The sequence below is a fragment of the Tachysurus fulvidraco genome, chromosome 2, assembly GCF_022655615.1.
Source record: "Tachysurus fulvidraco isolate hzauxx_2018 chromosome 2, HZAU_PFXX_2.0, whole genome shotgun sequence".
NCBI classification, from domain to species: Eukaryota; Metazoa; Chordata; class Actinopteri; order Siluriformes; family Bagridae; genus Tachysurus; species Tachysurus fulvidraco.
In genome coordinates this window covers 4,692,368-4,716,263 of record NC_062519.1, presented here as the reverse complement: position 1 = coordinate 4,716,263, position 23,896 = coordinate 4,692,368, and the positions used below count along the sequence as shown (strand labels likewise).

Sequence of the window (23,896 nt, the reverse complement as noted above, 5' to 3'; positions counted from 1 at the left end):
ATAATCAGTTATTAGAGTCAGTGACTCTGGCACACTAGATGTACTGATCTACATCACTGTATGAACTTGGTCTGTTTACATTTACGGCATTTAGCAGACACCCTTATCCAGGGTGACATACAACTGAGCAACTGAGGGTTAAGAGCCTTGCTCAGGGGCCCAGCAGTGGCAGCTTGGTGGACCTTGGGGTTCGAACCCATGACCTTCCGATCAGTAGCCCAACATCCCCCTGTTTAATCATCAGTATCCTGCAGCTCCCCCTCAGGGCTATGTTCTTACACCAGGGCTTGACCACACACACACACACACACACACACACACACACACACACACACACACACACACACACACACACACACACACACACACACACAGAGGAGAGAGAGAGAGAGAGAGAGAGAGAGAGAGAGAGAGAGAGAGAGAGAGAGAGAGAGAGAGAGAGAGAGACAGCTTTTAATCTCCACTGCAAACTCAAAGAGTAAATAATCTTTTACAGACATGTGTTAGTAGATTGTTTTGATTTTTCACTCATAATTGCAAATAATTTTTTCCCTCCAATCCTCACATATTGAGAGATGTGAATCATTCAAAGCATTTGGGTATGGAATGAGAAATGTGGCAATACAATCCAAATGTTCAGTGTTTATACCAATGTTTGTATCTTTAATTGAATTTGTAGGTTAAAAAAAATGCGATTTTGGGGAAAAATGTCTTCAAACCTCAACTTCATTGCCAAAATGGTGCGGAAAATCAAGGTAAAAAGCTTCAAGTCTCTGAATGTAGTGTAAAGTCTGAATTTGAATCTAAATCGGTGAATTTTACATTTTAAAACATAAAACTATTTAAAAATCTGCGTTTCCATAATTTTATGAAATTTAAGAAACAAAAGTTTACATTTTGCAAGTTTACAATTTGAAAACACCACAACGTTGATTCTTCGTACGACGTTCCGGCTCCAAAATCACAAGATGTAATGATCTGTAAATCATTGAATTAGAAAGTGAATATTAAATTAAAATGAATGAATTTTAAAATCAGTGACTCATTGGTTAGAATTTAAAAATCAGAGAAATTGTTGCGTCTCCGAAGTCCACGGTTGTAATGTTTTAAAAATCCGAATTTGCAAATTAAACAAATTCGCGCTCGATTATTGCAGCGAAAAATTTTACTTTCTAAAAGTGATATGAACTTTCTACATGTGATTATTATTGAACTGAATTGTGAAGTACATTCGTTTCAAAGCATGTAATATAGTTTCAAGTTGATCTACAGTGAAAATTTCAGATTTGAATTTGAAATTGCGTTCACTTTGTTGCACATTTCGAATTCCATATTGTTTTACAGTGAAAATTTCAGATTTGAATTTGAAATTGCGTTCACTTTGTTGCACATATCACATTCCATATTGTTTGAACGACGTTTCCAAAGTTAAAAGATTCTGTTTGAAATGAAAAGTTGTTAAAAAGCCTACGAGTCTTTGCAGCCATGCAGTTGATTTCTTCCAGCTGTGAGCAGCTGGTCGATCATAAACACGAGTAAACAAACACACATCAGCGGGTGGTCTAGTGAGAACCTGGATTATGTTCACTTGTTTTCTATTTTTCCTCAAGCAGAGTGCAGCTAATCTACAGGATTGCATCGAGTCCACGGTATACAGCATGTGCGGCATGCCACCTCGTATTAATGTCCGAATTCCCACGGCTGCCATCGACCTCTCATGTTTCAATTAGACCAATATGAAAGAACTCTCTCTGAGGATTTTGTGAATAAATCTGGCCAATTCAGGAGCTGGAAGGCTAAAGATAATCACACCACAAGGCTCTGAAACAAACATGACAAGTCCCAGTGCAAGTGTGATTTATTAGATGCAACCATCGAGGGCTTTCTCTGTCCAATTTGTAGATAACGATATAGACAAAGTGCTATAACACTGTTGCAGAGCACTGCCGAATTCTTGAGTCCGATTGGTTAGAAGGAAGGGATTTGCAAGGTCAATTACAAAACACTATATTAAAGCTATTGTTACTACTACACCCTCACCCCCCACCCCCCACCCCGCTAAAGGTGAACCCTCACCTAAGTATTGACACTTCCTGTTTTCAGTGGTACATTTCCAATTTACTGCCAGGTATAAATACAACTGCTAGGCTTTGTGCATCACAAAGTATCCTGAGCCTGCTGTGTTAACAAGCCTTTGTGTTTTTGCCTTTTTGTTATCTCTATGGGGGCACGGTGGCTTGGTGGTTAGCACGTTTGCGTCACACCTCCAGGGATGGGGGTTTGATTCCCGCCTCCGCCTTGTGTGTGTGCGGAGTTTGCATGTTCTCCCCGTGCCTCGGGGGTTTCCTCCGGGTACTCCGGTTTCCTCCCCCGGTCCAAAGACATGCATGGTAGGTTGATTGGCATCTCTGGAAAATTGTCTGTTGTGTGTGTGTGTGTGTGTGTGTGTGTGTGTGAATGAGAGAGTGTGTGTGTGTGTGCCCTGTGATGGGTTGGCACTCCGTCCAGGCACAGGCTCCCTTTGACCCGAGAGGTTTGGATAAACGGTAGAAAATGAATGAATGAATAAATGAATGAATGTTATCTCTATCACAGTATGACCCTGTGAAAGCTCAGTGGTGTACTGATCGGAAGGCCATAAGTTTGAATCCCAGGTCCACCGAGATACCACTCCTGGGACCCTAAGCAAGGCCCCCAACCCACAATTGCTCAGCTGTCTAAATGAGATAAATGTAACTCACTCTAGGTGAAGGCGTTTGCCATAAATGTTTGCCAATGTTATATGGTTTTTGCCTACTTCTTTGCCACATTTGTATTTGTTTGCCTCAAGGATTTTCTTTTGGATTTCTAAACTTGGTAGCTGTTTTTTTGACCCTACACTTGTCTGACGTTTTAGATTGTACATCCTTGGTTTTATTATTAAACCATTTATCTGTACTGTACATGGATCCTGTTTCTTAATCCTTACAGTATACTTTGTCTCTTTTGGATCCAGCAAAAAGGCAGCAGCTCCAAGCTATGGCGCCACCACAAGGCCAAGACATCATGCCCTACCAGGAACAGCTAGCTAACCTGTAAGGATTGAAAAAAAAAAAATGCAGCAGATTGACGATATTTTGCGATGATACAGTGCGTGGAAGTTGTATTTATATGCAGAAGTGAACCGAAGTGTACAACTGGGAACACTTGAACACATCGAAGTGTCACACATCGGAGTGTCAATACTCGAGTGTTGTTGGTGTAGACGTAACGACTATAAATTTTAGATTAACCAAATGTTTTAAAGCTATCAGCTAGAAAAATGCATCTTCACACATCTTCACTTCTGCTCTTCACACACGGGAAAGTACAGTCAACATTATGTAGAACTTTATATATTGCATATTTATTGCTAGGTCATTCATTCTTTCATTCATTTTCTACCGCTTATCTGAACTTCTCGGGTCACGGCGAGCCTGTGCATGTCTCAGGCATCATCGGGCATCGAGGCAGGATACACCCTGGACGGAGTGCCAACCCATCACAGGGCACACACACACACTCTCACACACTATGGACAATTTTCCAGAGATGCCAATCAACCTACCATGCATGTCTTTGGACCGGGGGAGGAAACCGGAGTACCCGGAGGAAACCCCCGAGGTACGGGGAGAACATGCAAACTCCACACACACAAGGCGGAGGCGGGAATCGAACCCCCAACCCTGGAGGCGCGAGGCGAACGTGCTAACCACTAAGCCACCATGCCCCCTATATTGCTAGTTGATAAATAAATAATTACTTTATAATAATAACATGATTTTTTTTTTTTTTAACAGAACCTACAACACTACCATAAAAACTTTCCTTTAAGCTCAACAAGCATCATGGGATAGAAAATGCGGCCTTAATACCGGTTCTTACTCAAGATCGTTATCTTACAAGTAATAAACAAAAAAAAAATATATAAAATATATATATATAAACAGTAGAGCTGCATAATAGTCTGAGAATCGCTTGCGTCTGTAGTTAAATCTGAGGTATGGGGACAAAAATAATAGTCTGATGTTGCAGATTATAAATTTTAGGGTTAGGTATGAAACAGCGGTGCTAAAGCTAATCCGTATTCTCACATGAGCCGATATCACACAAGATAAAACAACTTAAATGTAAGGTCAGCAACATGCCTCTGTTTCACAAGTGTCTGAGTAACCACAAGTGTGTAGTCACATCTGAGGTCTAAATACTGCTACACAAATTCTGTATCTTTGCTAGCTGCAAGTAACACAACACCGAATCCCAAACGAAATCTGATTTATTCAAATTTCACTCCACTATCTAAAAGTCCAAGTTCTCACATGAATCAGTTTGTCACTTGCAACACTCCTGTTATCTGTCCCTGTCCAGAGAGCGAGGCAGATCCTTATCTCCTGTTATTTGTCACACCAAAATACACTCCATCCAGTCTCCAATAAAGCTGGAGGATTTTCACACCAGATGGTGGAGAAATTGTTCTAATCGTCATGTCACTCCACGTCGCGTTCCCTTGTCTCAGAAACAGCTCCTTAAATGCGGAAACCGATTCATCTCTTGGATGGCGATAGCTTTCAGATGGGTGGACAGAGTGGTGTCATCAAGCTAAATGTCTTTGTTCACGTCAAAATCTGCCATATTGTGAGGCAAAAAATACTGGAGAGCCTACGAAAATGGCGCTTAACGCTCCGGACAAGGACACGTCGAGTAAAGTGGCTCATCTTCCCGTGTGCGGCTGTGATCACAAATGAAAATGTCAAAGTGACAAAATAAAAGAAATGCCAAAAAGACAAGATGCAGAAAAGGGACACATAAAACGATTCAAGGTTTTAAGCTGATGAGATGAAACAAGCAAAAAGGCGGTGCTCGTGTTTTCAAGGACTTTCCTTTTTAAAGGGTTCATGCATGCTTAAGCGTGTTATTTTATTGTGTTTCGTGTCAACAACAGTGTTCGTATGTATCGTTAGCTTAGTATTAAAAAAAAAGTTGCTAGCTCCGGTGAGTAGGAATAGATGATAGAATTGAGTGAACTCAAACCAGAATTTAACAATTAATTGAATATATTTAATCATTCAATATATTAACAATTTTTTTTCTAATTTAAGTGGAGTTTATGCGACAATATCATCATTTATCAAGCCGGTTTGTGCAGACTTAGTGACCAAGTGAACCAGTGTCAGTGTATTCATTGATAAAGTCTTCAAGGCACCTTTGTATGTCGCTCTGGTTAAGGAAGTCTGCCAAATGCCGTAAATGTAAATGACTCAGAGTCACTCGATATATTATCCTCTTCTCCTACATAAATCGTTTCACGATAGACATGAACAACACAAAAAAAAATCAGATAAGGAATTCTTCAATAAATAAATAAATAAATAAAAATAACGAAAAACAAAAAAATCTAAAATCGGTGTAATGCAGACCATCGAAACGAAAGGCTTAAACGTGACACATTTCTGTTAACATCATGCTTCCCAAGAAGCTATTAAAACTGTATGGCTTTCAAAAGAACCAGCTGGAAATCTGTTTATTTATATCTCTTTACATATCGTAACGGAAAAGATAATGGCTCTGTAAATGAAGTGGATGAACTGAAAGTGATGATGAATCATTATATATATATATAATCGAACTATAACAGCATCGAGTGGATGGATATGTATAGGAGGGGAGATAAAACAGACCCTCGGTTTGGAATGAATGTGACGACGTTGAGAGGCAACATCAAAGCTCTCACTTCAGATTTAACCAGCCCCCAGGATCAGTCATAAATCTTCGTCGTAAAGTAGTGCAGTCACTTGTTATCATCCACCGGTTCTCCACAGCATAAAGGATGGTTCATTCAGTGTCTGCTTTTCATCACACATCACTAGAGGTAAAGTGTCAAAATTGTAATTCCTTTAACTCAGCTACACTGCGTACACTACCTTCTCCTTCGGTGTGCCTTTCACTCAGAGGTCAGCCTCTCATTTTACACCGACAAAAATCTATTACGAAACCCATCTCTCTCCAGCATGCACTTATACCCACTGGAGGAGAGCGAAGGCTTCTTTAATTGTTTCACTGCTGCCACATCTCCTGACCCAGATAACTGGAGTTCACGCTGCGTGGCTACAGTTGACGCCAATCGATTTGATTCAATACTTAAGGGGATTGAACGCGGGATAGCACAGAAGGGCAAAGTGAGAGATTTTGAATGCATTGACTAAATGACAGCTGTCTACACCGAAGGTTAGGACGGTTCACCTCAACCGCCATGCTCATGTTTATCCCCGGTTAAACTCTGAGTTGTTTCTACTAAAACTTTTCATTCGCTCATTCTAATATATCCAGTGTTGGGGGTTCGATTCCAACTGTGATTCTAGTAAGATCTTCTGGTGCTCTTCTGGAGTTTAGATGTACTTCTGGTGCTCTTAGGGTTTCCTCAGGGTTCCCCGGCTTACTCCTCTGGTCCAAAGTCATCCGGTGTAGGCGTAATGTCATCTCTAGATTGCTTGTAATGTGTGAGAGCGTATGCGATTGGATAGACTCCAAGTGTAAGTTAAAATAGAACAGAAACTTGGTTAGCAGACTTTACACATCATTAAAACATGACTATAAATGGATATAAAGTATGATGGTGATCTCACATGTATCTGTTCAGTGGTTCAGTTAAGGCTCTGGGTTACTGATTAGAAGATTGGGGTTCAAGCCACAGCACTGCCAAGCTGCCACTGTTGGGCCCTTGAGATATGAAGAAAGAATTTAACTGTGCTGTAATGTATATGGGACGAAATAAAGGCTTCTATTTAATTCTAACCGAATATAAATCACCGATGCTCCCAACACCATGTTTCATTGTAGGGAAGAGATGCTTAGGTTGGTGTGCGCTGAATTTTTTCTACCAAACCGTATATTTTGGGGGTAAAAAGTACAAGGATTTTCATCTCTGTCTACAGAACATTGTCCCAGAATCACCATGAACCATCCAGCTAGTTTTTACCAAACTTAAGCAATGAAACATTCTATGAATTGACTGAGTGTATACAGTAATTAATAAATCGGACAATATTTTCTGGAAATCCAGGTAATGTACAGTATGTATAGTTTATATGCAACTACACTGCAATTACAGATGTTAAGTCAAAAGAGATCAATTTCACTTTTTTTAGTGTAGTACTGTATATTTTTAACCTGGCCAAACGATGTGTCAATAATGATAAGTTATTCAAATGTATTCTGTCATCGTGTCACTTCAGCTAGACGGAGCATCTCAGTCATGCTGCTCTAACTGCTTATTCAACACACTTATCCCTGCTGGCATCTGTTAAAAAATGTGTTTCAGAGCACAGTTTAAACCCTCGGGTGCACTGCTCCGGTACACTCGGGGCACCGTGAGCTTGCTGTCACTCTGAAATAGCAAAAAATCCCATTTCCTAACCATTTCGCAGTCAGGCAGCTGCTGAGCACATCACTTTTGATAGAAGAAAGGAGATGATGCTGTTAGTCCAAAGTACACCAGGAACCCGCTGTCTCTGTAGACTAATGCCATGGAGTCTGGACTTCATGATTTACTGATTATACACACCCCACTCTTCGGTATGAGGATTATTCTGTATGTAATAGCAAGAAAATCACTTGGGGACTCATTTCAACATAAATAAACATCTTCTTACAGAAAACATCACCACATAAAAGATAAACACTTACTTTACTCAATTTATGTACTGTATATTTCATGTCCACTTTCAAATAGAAACGATAATTAGACAGAGGGCACCTATCTGATTTGCCGTTACAGAAAATGTATCAACCCCTCCTGACCAACCAGAATCGAGCATTCAGCAGCACTATCCATATAAATAATCTCACTCTATGTGATTAGTTCCACTAATGAAAAATAACCAAAGCAGACAAAAAAAGATGAAATAACACAAACCACATGAAAGTCATTACAGAGCTGAACATTAAACATGTGATTTCCTGTGATGAAGAAAATTCTTCTGTAACAAACCAAGGCAATCACTAAATTGTAGTGTCTAATAACTTTAATTGCATTGTGGAAAATTTCTACCTGGGGAAAAAGAATTACATTAATTAAACAATCAAAAAACAATCAAACAAACAAATAAACAAATCAAATAAACACATCTTTGAATGTAAAAAAAAAAAAAAAAAAAAAACATTAAGCATAACTCTAACAGCATTGTGGGAAACAAAAAATCACAATCTGTCTGAATTTCAGCACTGATGAAAATCAACCAAACGACCAAACAGCCAACCAAACAGCCAACCAAACAACCACCAACTGACCAACCAAACAACCAACCAAACAACCAACCAAACAGCCAGCCAAACAGCCAACCAAACAACCAACCAACTGACCACCCAAACAACCAACCAAACAGCCAGCCAAATAGCCAACCAAACAACCACCAACTGACCAACCAAACAACCACCAACTGACCAACCAAACAACCAACTAAAACAGCCAACCAAACAATCAACCAACTGACCAACCAAACAACCACCAACTGACCAACCAAACAACCAACTAAAACAGCCAACCAAACAATCAACCAACTGACCAACCAAACAACCAACCAAATAGCCAACCAAACAACCACCAACTGACCAACCAAACAGCCAGCCAAATAGCCACCCGATCAACCAACCAACTGACCAACCAACCAGAATGGCCAACCAACCAATCAATCAGCCATCCAAACAACAAAACAACCAACCAAACAACTGACCAACAAACTGACCAACCAACCAAACAGCAAACCAGCTACAGTATGCAAACAAACAAACAAAGCTAAAAGATACATGTTGGAATTTAAAACTCTGTATAAAAAAACACAACTTGATTGAATGGCTACCCTGAAAGACAGACAGACAGACAGACAGACAGACAGACAGACAGATAGATAGATAGATAGATAGATAGATATATAGATAGATAGATAGATAGATAGATAGATAGATAGATAGATAGATAGATAGAAATACTACTACTACTACTACTACTACTACTACTACTACTACTAATAATAATAATAATAATAATAATAATAATAATAATAATAATAATAAATAACAGACATTCCTTTACTGTTTGGTTTTGATAAAATGTCAAATCTCCCCCTTACAAAGCTTAGTAAAGCAAGTAACACTGGATTTAATCATGAAATGGCATTGCCACATTCTATCACTTTTTTTTGTTTTTTTTAAGAAGTCTTCCACTTTGGTTCGAAATAATTGCACATAAAATGGATTGTGGGGAAAAAAGGGTCACGCAGAAGACTAATTACAAAATCCCTGAAGAATATTAGCGTTCCATTTCCCGCTATCCGTTTCTAACACAGATAACACGGTCCCACGACTAACTCACGGGTAATTTTTACGAGCTGCACAATTCATTTTTTTTTAAACAAAACTGGAACTCATTAGGTGCAACACTACATTTAGAGGGACATTATAGCAGGATATTTGCATTCGCTCATTTCTCAGTGGGTGTGAGAAGAAGCGCAATAAGGCACCGGGTGTTTGTTTTCTTCTTTTTTTGTGAGGCTTCCTGAGAGAATATTAGCTTATACCATGCAGTTAGTTTCATTAATAAATACAGCTTCTAAAATAGTGTGAAATACTGAAATACACAAGTGGGGTTCTCAGTATCAGAAGGTTCTCCCTAGCATGTACCTGCTTGACATTAAGCTAAAATGCTAACACTTTGATCTCAACACCAAAGGTAACCAAATGCCATTTTATTAATATTTATATCTAACATATTATTAATATTTCCCTTATTTTGCCACCAAATTGTGGATCGCTTAACAAATCCCACCCACTATCAAGCTATCTGCAATCACACACAACAAACCAAATGAGTAGGATGAAAGCTACATTAATACAAACGTCCTATGAGACACATGTCACGGGTCTGCACACTTCCATACTTGAGCTCAGAGAAGACCACCATAAGACAAACACTTTTCTCTTCCCTCTTTATAAGGAACCTATTTTTGAATTATGAGCTCGATTCTGATGAATCTGTGTTTATGGTCCAAGGTCAAAATGTAGAGATACATGAACAGTAATGCAGCAGGTACATGAGCAGTAATGCAGTGGTGCATTATTTTGTCTATACAGCAGGGCAGTGGTGGCTTAAGTGGTTAAGGCTCTGGGTTGTTGATCAGGGTTCAAGCCCCCGCACTGCCAAACTGCCACAATTGGGACCTTGAGCGAGGCCTTTAACACTCTCTGCTCCAGTGGTGCTGTATCATGGCTGACCCTGTGCTCTGACCCCAGTCTCCAAAGTTGGGATATGTGAAAAAAGAATTTCATTGTGTTGTAATATATATGTGACTAAACTAATGACTTCTATTCTGTCTATTTCTATGAGTGAGTTAAAAATGTCAATCATAAATAATTAAGAAAAAATAGAGCTTAGTGGTTAGCACGTTAGCCTCACACCTCCAGGGTCGGGGTTCGATTCCCGCCTCCGCCTTGTGTGTGTGGAGTTTGCATGTTCTCCCCGTGCCTCGGGGGTTTCCTCCGGGTACTCCGGTTTCCTCCCTTGGTCCAAAGACATGCGTGGTAGGTTGATTGGCAACTCTAGAAAATTGTCCGTAGTGTGTGAGTGAATGAGAGTGTGTGTGCCCTGTGATGGGTAGGCACTCCATCCAGGGTGTATCCTGCCTCGATGCCCGATGACGCCCGAGATAGGCAAAGGCTCCCCGTGACCCGAGAAGTTCGGATAAGTGGTAGAAAATGAGTGAGACAGAGAGAGAGGCTTAAATACATCATGCATCTTAGTAAACTAAAAAGTCTGGTTATTTAGTGCTAGAAAGTTATATGAATTAAATTATATAACTACAATAAGTACATTGTTCAGAAAGGATTCAAAAGTCAAGGTTCGTTCATTCAAGTGTAAGCGCACATCCATTTCCATGGCAACCATTCTAATGGGTCATAGTTCTCCAGCAGGGAATTTTGAATGTCACCCTGCCTTTTTATCACATCCGTCACCTCATACTACTTTAAATTGAGCCAGAACCTTTTCCTATTAATTAGCATGCTGGGCTAGCACTATCACTACAATGCTAAAGCTGAGAGTGCTCAGTGGGTGATCTGTGTACTCGCTTGTTCGCTGATTATTTTGTCTAAACTTTATTTGCATGGCATGAATCTGCACACCTCATCATAATGGGATTTTTCTGGAGTCCAGAATAGATCATTTCCTGTGCACTCCTGGACAAGTAGCAGCTCAGACAAACTCTGGATGTTTAGAAGGTATCTGTAGGATATCGGATTTTAAAAAAAATAGCTGAACTGAATGATCAAATCCCTCCTGTTCTTAAGAACACACAGTATTGTAAGATAGAAATGAACATACAGCTTTTTTGTGTAATCACGCCTCAAAGGTTTCCCCTACAGCTCGCTTATCCTAAAAAGGTTCCCCTGGAAGTTCTCTTATCTAAACCATAGAGGTGACGGTTTGTTTGTTCACAAAGGTTTCGTGTGTGATTATTTTTATCGCACAGATTCCTGATAAACCCAGTGCTGTAACTCAGGTGTAGGAAAGAGCACTGTGTTTCAGGTGCTACATCATCAGGCACATTTTTTCCCCCTCGAGGAGCTGAACTCACCAATCTTGACTTTATTCCAGGAATAGGGAAAAGTACTCCATCATGTCTTTGGTGTTATTTTTTTCCCGATAACAAAAGCTTTCTAGTAAAACTATTTGGTGTCATCTACTGTCCTCGGTGTTGCCAACTTTTTTAGATTCCCAGAGCAGCTTTATAACACAAGATATTTTGCAGACATCAGCAAGCAGCATTATTCCCATAAGCAAATCACAGTGCAACATTATTTCCAATAACCAATTAGTGATCATTGTTCCAACTGGCCATTCACTTATAACCACTGTTCCTTATGAGCAATAAATAATCACCACCGTTCCCAGCAGCCAAATCACTGTCGTTCCCAATTACCAATCACGGATCACCATTGTTCCCATAAATCTCACATCAATACTTTGCCCAATGAGCAATAATCAATCACCACTGTTCCCAAACACCAATCACTGAAACGTCACTGTTTCCAATCAATCACTGATCTATATTTTCCCCAACAGTCACTAATCACCACAGATCCCAACAACCAGTCACTGACCACTATTTATCCCAACAATCACTCACTAATCACTATTGACTAATTCAGCTGTAGCTAAAAAAAGATGAAACTTTTTGTAATATTTCATTATTATTATTGCTATCGTCCGTCCGTCCGTCCGTCCGTCCGTCCGTCCGTCTGTCTATCTATCTATCTATCTATCTATCTATCTATCTATCTATCTATCTATCTATCTATCTATCTATCATATATACAGTATCTGTCTGTCCGTCCGTCCGTCTATCTATCTATCTATCTATCTATCTATCTATCTATCTATCTATCTATCTATCTATCTATCTATCTATCTATCTATCTATCTATCTATCTATCTGCAGTGTCTATCTATCTATCTATCTATCTATCTATCTATCTATCTATCTATCTATCTATCTATCTATCTATCTATCTATCTATCTATCTATCGTATATACAGTATCTGTCCGTCCGTCCGTCCGTCCGTCCGTCCGTCTATCTATCTATCTATCTATCTATCTATCTATCTATCTATCTATCTATCTATCTATCTATCTATCTATCTATCTATCGTATATACAGTATCTGTCTGTCCGTCCGTCCGTCCGTCTATCTATCTATCTATCTATCTATCTATCTATCTATCTATCTATCTATCTATCTATCTATCTATCTATCGTATATACAGTATCTGTCCGTCCGTCCGTCCGTCCGTCTATCTATCTATCTATCTATCTATCTATCTATCTATCTATCTATCTATCTATCTATCTATCTATCTATCTATCTACAGTGTCTATCTATCTATCTATCTATCTATCTATCTATCTATCTATCTATCTATCTATCTATCTATCTATCTATCTATCTATCTGCTTGACCATATTTCTAGCCTACTTCTAAAATCTTGCTGCAAATAATAAACACAAGTACACAGCACAAAACATGGACAAAATAGCATTGATTTTTTTTCCCCTTAAATGAAGCAAACATATTGATATTATTTAAGCAGGTTGCAGCTGTAGGTGGTAAAATTACAGCGGTATCTGTTGAACATCCCGTTAAACGATGACACGCTGGAACAAACAGGTCTTGTTTTAAACAGGTTTCAAAATCTCTCCTCACAGAACATATGTTCGATGTAGAGAAGTCATTTTCTCACTCTGAATCCCAGATGGCTCTCCACTCCCTCGATGATACGTGCACTATAAGGAGGATGGGATAGGACACACTATGATGTGCATTCTTTGTCCAGTAGGAAGATGTTCGGGCTTCAGCGTACCCGCTGTTAACATCCATCTCTGGTGAAGCGATGATGAGTGGATGTTATACGTACGTGAGCATGCTCCAATGAATACTCACACCATTCAGGACACTACAATGTCAGTGCTATTCAGCATGTCCTGATTCCTCAGACAGCTTCACTCTTTTCCCCACAGGCCATAAAATTGAATTTGTGCCTGTTCTAGTTGTATCCATGTTCAGCATTGAATGTTTTTGTCATGTCCCACTTTACAGTGGTGCTTAATGGCCCAGATGTAAGTAGACACTCAGAAATTTACACTACAGAAGTTTTTTTTTTATTTCTTTTGCAGTGGTTGCTCAATTGGTTAAGGCACTGGGTTGTGGATTATGGTTCAAGCCCCAGCACTGCCAAGCTGACAATGTTGGGCCCTTGATCAAGGCCCTTAACCTCTTTGGGGTTAAGGCCCCCAGAGTCAGACTCTTGACTCTGCTCAAGAGGTGCTGTAACATGGCTGACCCTGAGCTCTGACCCCAAACTACAAAGTACGGATACTGTATGTGAAGAAAGAATTTCACTGTGCTGTAATATATATATGTGACTAAATACTAAAGAATAAATTCTTCTATTTTTACCTAACCTACTGGGGCAATGGCATCAATGAAAAATGAAAAAAAAAAAATTTTTTCATGGATTATTATTCTGCTTTACTTCACATTTGTGATTTTGGTGATCTTTGAACGCTTTCTGTTTCTGATTATATTCTTGGACACTGTTTCAGATTTGACGAGTAGCAGCTACACAAGCTATTCCTGAAACAGTAGTGATCCTGACCCTTTCTGCTCTCAGAACATGCCTGATCCATCCATCCATCCATCCATCCATCCTGAGAACCATATTTTGGATCTAATTACTTGGAGGCTCACCACTGCTGAGGAAGGCACATGGATGTGGGGTTGCTGTGGCTAGTACTACTGATGTGGTAGCTCAGTGGTTAAGGTGTTGGGTTACTGATCAGAAGGTCAACCAAGCTGCCACTGCTGGGCCCCTGAGCAAGGCCCTTAACCCTCATTTGTACAGTAAGTCACTCTGGATAAGAGTGTCTGCTAATTCCGCAAACCTTGGCTTTGGATTTTGATTGCCATGAACAGTTTTGCACTTGAGTCTCCATCAGTGAACAGTTGATAACTTCAACAAGACAGACTTCATGTTCAAACTACTGTATAATGAATTTCTCGATTACGCAAATGCACATTTTTGCCCGCATGGTTCACAGTTCTAGAAGTAAATCTGTCTTTTATATTCACACTATGTGAATGGAATCTGGTTCCTTTCAAGGTTTCTTCATGTCGTCTTATAGGAACAAATTTCAAATGAACTGAACTTCTCTGCCAGTTTCTTCATTAAAACTTCATCGGCTTAAACAGTCCTTAACTGACACGTAAAAACTAGTAGACGTACTCGAGTGAAAGTAACATCCATCCTAATAATGACTTGAATAAGAGAGAAAAGTGTCTAACGGGAAAAAAAAAAGAACAGAATTTTAATTACCTAAAGGGCTCAGATGCGTTTGAATAATCATGAGTCGATAATGTTATTGCTACTCTGAGACTACACTTTGTATTCATGTCACGTAAGCCATAGAAAACGAAAATTGTGGAAATCACACGAAGGTCACATTATGTACTTTTTACATTCTCAATGTGCACACACACACACACACACACACACACACACACACACACACACACACACACACACACACACACACACACACACACACACAAACTCAGGATGTATTCTATAAAATTTACAGTATATTCACTATGTATACTCACTAGTCAGGGTATAGCTAATGGCTAATAATAGTAATAGTGATAAGATGTTTTAACAGCTTGGCGAATTTAGATTTGTAAATGATGCTGATTTCGTGAGTAAAGAAAAAACTTTGTTTTTTTTTTTGTTTGTTTGTTATTTTTTACATATACCCTATATATTAGTTAAAGGTGGGGTCTCCGATGTTTGAGAAATGCTTCAGAAAACTGAGTTGGGCCGAATAATAAACAAAAATCAAAACAAACGTGTAGCCAATGAGCAGAAAGGGGCGGGTCTTGTCAATATGTGGCGGAGAGAGTGTTCAGTGCGCATGTGTGACATTAGCAGAAAGCGGTTTTAACATTGACATGGAGGATAAAAACAAAGAAAGAAAGAGAAGAAAGACTTACGATAAGGCAAGAAGTAGGACGTGTTAATATAGGATCAGCTTTCCAGCGCTGGAGAGAACTGAAGGAGCAGGAAGTTGGCCACATATTCACAGGTTGGAGTTTCCCGAGTCAATAACTCCTGAGCTAAACGCTGTTACTACACAAATAACACCTCTTTTCTATCGTAGTAATGTAGAGAGGCAGCTACAACCGCGTTTTGTGTAGTAACAGCGTTTAGCTCAGGAGTTACTGACTCGGGAAACTCCAATCTGTGAATATGCGGCCGACTTTACTTAAGACGCCGAGGCGCTTTTTTCCTTCTCGATAGGTGAGTAACGTTGGTTTTGCTTTGTTACACAGAACTAATATATGCCTTTGTCCTTTACATGATTATGCTTGTGTGTCATTTTTGCTTGTTTGTTTATCTGCAATCGTATTGTTCTTCCCTTCAGCTATGATAAAGACACGTTTCTTTCCATTAGTTGTCTGGGTTACGTATGTATGTGTTGGCGGAGCTATCGATACAGGGTTGGGACCCATTTGGGTTAGGGGCGTGTTTGTTTTGGTGACTTTATATGTCAACATTGGCTTTCAAAAATCAGAGACCCCACCTTTAATTATAGCAAAATAAACATTTAATTATTTTTTTTTTTGATCCATCTATAAAACTTCCAAGTTTTACCAAGCTGAAGCACTGGAAAGTGTTTGTAATACAGTACGATCGTAGCATTAAACTGAAAGTTGTAGTAGAAGCGTGTGATGTTTGAACAATCCCTTATTGTCAGCTACATCACTCTAGTTTATAGTTTGTCTCAACTAGTTATGTGCTACGATGAAGTTTACATTATTACTACAGTTTTTAAGAATTTTATTTGGCTCTACAGTTTTTCCGCCAAACCAACTGACTCTGCTCAGGCAGTAACTAAGGATGAAATAATGAACGATTCATGTCTATTCATGTTCATCAACATGTCATGATCTTTGTCCTTTTACTCAAGAGTAGCTTTCTGTAGACTTTTAGAAGTAGGAACTTTTGGCGGATACGAGTGTGCTAGCTACTGTAGCTAGCTAGTTTTCCAACAGAGGAACGCTGCTACAGCTGGTGTGGAAATGAAATAAATAAATAAACAAATCCCTCATCCTTTTCCATGAGGATAGATCTCAGGCTGTTTGTTCATTAGCATGACATAATCAGAACAGGCACAGCACTGAGGTGAATCACCGAGCTGTGTAAAAAAAAAAAAATAAAAATTCCACATCGTTTTCCCATTCCACATGAAAATGTGGCCACGGTTTTAAAGCGATAAGGCACTATTTATAGCTGACACACGGTAGCACTGCATAAGTGTTTGCTCTGTGCCGGCTCGAAAGCCCAACCCGGTTTAAGCCTTTATGGTCCGTATGGATATAAAATGTATGTGATAGAAATGCTGGCTTTAGTATCTTTCACGCCTAAGACAAATTTATGCATCCACCCTCCTGGTATTAGCATGTGCACCAGGCTAATTCCTTATCTCCTTTATGGATATGGATGGATGGATGCTGGGAGTTGCATATACGCTAAAGGTTCGTCTCTGTAATGCGTAGAAATTGTGTATCTCAGGTGGAAGAGCATAAAGTCATAGAGCTCAAAATAACTAGTCTACTACAAGCTGTGTTCCTGCATTATTAATGAAACCTTCGACTAGAACAACCAAAACGCTGTATACGTTACGCACACCTCATTAATTCATGACACGATAGAAGAAAAACAGAATTAACAAGGAGGATGTTTATTAATTGGATATTATTTGACAGAAAACATCTGGAAACATGAAGTCACTACATTCCGGGCGGGTTCGTTAACCCTTGCTCTTTTCACCCACTCTCAGAAATAGAAATGTGCGGAATGAAGAAGGGTGAAAATAAAAAAGCTGAATAACAAATGGTTTGTGTTACAGAATAACAGGGTCATGCGGACTGTTCATCACAAGCTTTTGATTGATAGATAGATGGATGGAGGGATGGATAGATGGATGGATGGATGGATGGATGGATGGATGGATGGATGGATGGATGGATGGATGGATAAATGGATGGATAGATAGATGGAGGGATGGATGGATGAAGGGATGTATAGATTAATGGATGTACAAATGGATGGATAGGTGGATGGAGGGATGGGTAGATGGATGGATGTATAAATGGATGTATAGATGGATGGACAGGTGGATGGAGGGATGGATAGATGGATGGATGTATAAATGGATGGATAGATGGATGGATGTATAAATGAATGGATAGATGGATGGAGGGATGGATAGATGGGTGGATGTATAAATGGATGGATAGGTGGATGGAGGGATGGATAGATGGATGGATGTATAAATGGATGGATAGATGGATGGATGGATAGATAGATAGATTGATGGATAGATGGATGGATGTATAAATGGATGGATAGATGGATGGAGGGATGGATAGATGGGTGGATGTATAAATGGATGGATAGGTGGATGGATAGATGGATGGATGTATAGATGGAGGGATATATGGATGGATGGAGGGATGGATGGATGGATGTATAAATGGATGGATAGATAGATGGATGTATAAATGGATGGATAGGTGGATGGAGGGATGGATAGATGGATGGATGTATAAATGGATGGATAGGTGGATGGCAGGATGGATAGATGGATGGATGTATAAATGGATGGATAGATGGATGGATGGATAGATAGATAGATTGATGGATAGATGGATGGATGTATAAATGGATGGATAGATGGATGGAGGGATGGATAGATGGATGGATGTATAAATGGATGGATAGATGGATGTAGGAATGGATATTATCTAATATTATGTATTAAGCCAATTGAAGACCAATGACATTCAAAGGACCTCTAAAACCATCAAATCTTTTTCATGTGGTGAATCTGACAGCTACCTTGTCTTACACACACACCGTGTGGAGTCAAAAAGCCAGAGAGATCACACACACACACACACACACACACACACACACACACACACACACACACACACACACACACACACACACACACACACACATACACATTTTAACAACTGCTGTTATTCTCAAAGGTAAACGTCAACTTTGTGAGCGAAAGAACGAGAAGTCAAACAGAAGGAAGAGATCTGAGATTAGAGAGCGAGCAGATTCCCGCCGCTCGACAAGCAGGAATAATCGACTTACACTACGACGCGTTCGGGCTTGAGGAGTCGGAGCCGCATCTCATTAGACATGCCTCTGTGTTGTGCGATTAGCAGTCGATAGCCGATGCTAGTCGACGGCTTTGTTTGCTGCACGTTTTGTCGAAGTTGCAGACATCAATGCAGAACCCGTCATGCACATTCGATAAGTTAAGCTAATCAGAAGACTTCCAGAAAGAGAAGAAACACATATAGTACTTTAGATATGGGGAGACAAAACACAGCAGAAATCTTGCTAGCAGAGTAGCGACGTACGAATGTGGAACATTGGGACACTGACGTGAGCTTAAAGTCAGTTTAACATCTGGGAAATTTATGACTCTGTTAATCATCAGCATCGGTTATTTTCTCATCATAGCTTCCTTTTTTTTAAATGTTTATATTCAGCTTGTAAAAATGGAAGACATTCTAGGCATTAGCAGAAAAAATACATCGTTTCTGCATTTTTTAAAATAAATTATAGATAAAAATCCAGATCGATATAAACCAAGTGTCTATACAGTATATAAGGAATAAACAATAGTACAAGTAAGAAAACAACAATATTCGATGATCTTCCTATAACAAAATATCCTGAAGTCTTTTATTTTTCTTTCTTTTCCTTCAAAGCAATATGGCCTTGTTTTTATTCATCAATTATTTTTTTCTTATTATTATTATTTAATAATTTTGGTGTGTTAATGTTTTGGTTTGTTTTTTGGTGTGTTAATTTACAGCTATGTGTATATACAGGACACGAGTTCAAGCTCGCTTACGTTATATAGCGGCTTGGTAAGAGGACAATAGGATACAAAACAAAGTCATTTTACTCTCATTGGTTCCTGACTCCGTGCTGAACATCAATATGATTACGCAACAACATTACGATCGTACACGGAAGAACAAAGAAAAATGCTCATACATTCCATTTGCATTCAAGAGTTCACTCGACCTGCACGACATGATGTATGAGATTGTTGCTAATATGCAAAGTGCTATTAATCTCTACCTTTTCGTCATGTCGTGAAAAGGTCAGAATGAGCAAAGGGGAAGAAAAAAAAATGTCTAAAGGACGATAATGGATCCACATGCTGAGGTGCAAAGGAGAAATCTGCTGGTCAATAAACCGATCATAAGGTGATCTGTATCATGTCAATCATTCTGGGTCTTAGGGAGGGTCTGGTAAGAGTAATTTGTTTTAGCTTAGTAAAGAATAAAGAACTAAAGAAAGAAATACAAATAATAAATACATTAAAAAGGGGGGGCAGGGTGGCTTAGTGGTTAGCATGTTTGCCTCACACCTCCAGGGTTGGGGGTTTGATTCCCGCCTCCGCCTTGTGTGTGTGGAGTTTGCATGTCTCCCCGTGCCTCGGGGGTTTCCTCCGGGTACTCCGGTTTCCTCCCCCGGTCCAAAGACATGCATGGTAGGTTGATTGGCATCTCTGGGAAATTGTCCGTAGTGTGTGTGTGTGTGAGTTAATGAGAGTGTGTGTGTGCCATGTGATGGGTTGGCACTCCGTCCAGGGTGTATCCTGCCTCGATGCCCAATGACGCCTGAGATAGGCACAGGCTCCCCGTGACCCGAGGTAGCTCGGATACGCGGTAGAAAATGAATGAATGAATGAATGAATACATAAAAAAAAAAAGAAATAGACAAACAAATAAATAATCAAACAAATAAACAGATACATAAAATTATCAAATATAAATAAATAAATAAATAAATAAATAAAAGCAAACAATAATTTGACACAATATAAACAAAACATTGCAGAGATTTAATGATTTTTTTTTTACGATAATAAATATAAAAAAATTGTTAATTTTTATACTTTAACTAATTGAATTCTATAGGCTTTCATCCAGTAGCTAGTAATTATGTTGGCTTTGTAGAAGCCAACATTCTGTTTTCCTATTTAAGCTTAGACAAAAATATATAAAATTTAATGCGGCCTATGGCTTTCGAGCCACATGCACCAAAATCGGATATGTTTTAGACCCTGGTTTGAAGTTTGTTGCTATTACTTTTCTAAGCGATCCGTGTACCGGTACTTCCGGTACCGGGTCTCAAATTGGCCTTTTTCCCTATAGACTCCCATTATAAACTTTGGAGGTTTATAAGTCTGCAAGCTTTCGAACTCTCTACACCAAACTCGGCCAGCTCCTTTAGGGTGAGACTCTGAACAAAGGTTTAAATTGGTGTACCGACTGGCCTTTCGGTTGTGCCACAGCCCCGCCCCCAAAATATGCAAAATCAAAAATTAGCACAACATGAACATGTGACATATCAAAACACTCAGCCCAATGAGGGGAAACTTCCTCAGGAGTATTCGGATGACGTCACATGCTCATCTCCACTTGCCTCCAAATGTTTTGGCGCCCTATCTTTCTGTCCACTTGCCTCCAAAAGAAACACTGACCCTTATATCCACTCGCCTCCAAAAAGCACCGGCCTTTGCGAATACTTGCCTCGTCAAAGCCAATATCAAAGTTTGTCATGACGAACTTTACAAAACTAGTTAATTTAATTATTTATGGAAAGTGATTTAAAAAAAAAAATTAATTCTAGACGAATATATTTTCGTCGCACAGCATCTTGAGTGTCCCGTATTTGTGTCCGTGTCTGTGTTCGTAGACAATTAGTGAGTATTTACGCTAATTTAGTTCCTGCTGGTTAAAAGCCTTCCTGTTGAACTCTACACATAACATATCACAGATGTTGCACTGGGTGTCACACAGCACCGAGGACCAGTTTAACATCTGTGCCGTGCTGCATGACGACGCAGTCACACGCCATTACAGACCGCTTGAACATCCGCTTTTATCACATTTAGCTCTTAGAATGAGGAGGACGGCTCAGCTTGCAGCTTTCAGGATTCTGGACGAGCTTTTCGACACAAGCTGCAGTTATTACACCATCACGGGTTCAACGATGCAGTACACTGGACTCGGAAAGTTTCGGGGTGATTTTCCTTTTGAGTTCATGTGTTAAATCTTTCAGCTGCTTCAGCTGGGGAAAAAACGTGGACGTCTGGAGCGAGGTCAGGTATAGCGTTCTAGTGTATGTGAAGTCGAGTCCCAGGAATTTAAAAGAAGGTTTGCTTGAATGATTTCTGTGTCCAAGACAAAGGGAAATGATGTATAAGACAGCTCACCTGTCTTGTCATGAAAATAATTCGGACCAATGGTCTAACCTCTTAGTCAATTCGGGTTGTAGAATTACATTCCAAACTAAAAAAAAGGCAAAGTAAAATCTAGTTCTATAATACGGGTATTTATAACAGTAGAGCTTATTACACGTGAGATATTATATAACGCTATATCTAGGTCTTATAGCATGTATCTTTTCTTATCTGTCCTTTATAAGTTTTGTTGTATATTCGACTAGGTGTTCGTTCTGTGTTGTATGTTTCCTCTCATTACAGCGAGCACCTCCATGGAGTTCAGCGTTTTACCCTCTGACGCTACCGAGCCATTTTTATCACGTTTTACTCCGTCCTGCTTTTCACATATAAGACACATTGTGTGAAAATCCTTAATGATGCAATTCATTCATTTTCTACCGCTTATCCGAACTTCTCGGGTCACGGGGAGCCTGTGCCTATCTCAGGCGTCATCGGGCATCGAGGCAGGATACACCCTGGACGGAGTGCCAACCCATCACAGGGCACACACACACACTCTCATACTACGGACAATTTTCCAGAGATGCCAATCAACCTACCATGCATGTCTTTGGACCGGCGGAGGAAACCGGAGTACCCGGAGGAAACCCCCGAGGCACGGGGAGGACATGCAAACTCCACACACACAAGGCGGAGACGGGAATCGAACCCACAACCCTGGAGGTGTGAGGCGAACGTGCTAACCACTAAGCCACCCCCGATGAAATTCAATAAAGCAATAATATCATTGTGATGTCACAGGATCAATATTATTGTTGATCAATATTAAGGCTTGAATATCAACATGATTCTCTTCTGTCTTGGAATTGCGAATTGTTCCAAATACGAAAGATAATGCAGTATTATTTTCACCCTGACTGCCAGACTTTCTGACATTGCCAAAACCACGTCATGGAAGATCGACAAGTCTTACGCTGCCTTGTGAAACGTCAGAGCGATATAACGATCATGTTACTTTTTAAAACCGTCACCGCTACCTGTCATGACAGCTGCCACGAGGTGTCTCTTTATTTTACTGTGTAACACAGCATACATAACGTGCCATATAAACGTGTACATGTTTCTGATTGGCTGTCACTTGCCCGTCATTTTAGTTTCATACCCCGGCGGAGGCGGAATCTCAAATCCGAAGTCAAAGCAAAATATTTACGATCAAAAATGTATTCTGTATGTCTCTATAGAAAATCTCCTGCCACATCGCCAACCCCCACACCCACACGATACCTTCAGAGACAAGATTAAAACTCGGAAGACAGAACACGAGAAATAGTTATCTAATGGTCAGCATGAACTTAACGGAGGACAACTCCTAATCAGCGGAGGTCTTTGAATGTCTGGGTGCAAATGAGAAGAAATTAGAACAACGATCTTGTCCCGAAACTGGTTTAAAATATACTAAAGTGGATAAAATAAAATCATTTATCCAAAACCAAGTTTTAATTTAATTCAAAGAATTCAGAGAAAAAAAACAGCATGAATGTAGGTAGAGTAGCAAAGCGTCTGTATATTTACAGTATACGAACTAAAAACCGCTAAGCTACAGTAAACTAAGCAATTTATGGCGTTCTTTGCGATTGCTACTGTATGTAAACCCCAAATCATTAGTGAAGAAGACACCAGCTGGCTTGGCGGAAAAAAACAACAACAACAACAACAACTAAATGTGGCCTGATTCTGTTAATTCTGTTAATCACCAGTCTTCTTTGGATTTTGAAGCATTTCGAACGTGTTCCAGATGTTTATCGCATGCGTTTTCCTAGTCGAGTTCTGGAACATAGCTGGCCAACACTAGTGGCTCGATGTTCATTAATGCAGACACGCATGGCTGTGATAAGCGCTGGCACCGAGGCAGCAACACTCACCACAAACACAAAAGAAAGCCTCTGTTGTGAAAGACATAATCGAGCCGAATGCTCACGCTG

General features: G+C 39.7%; 1 protein-coding gene across 1 annotated transcript in view; it reads right to left on the bottom strand.

Moving 5' to 3' along the window:
- igsf21a (immunoglobin superfamily, member 21a) overlaps positions 1-23,896 on the bottom strand; it is a 276,114-nt gene that overhangs the window by 148,813 nt on the left and 103,405 nt on the right. The window lies entirely within an intron of this gene.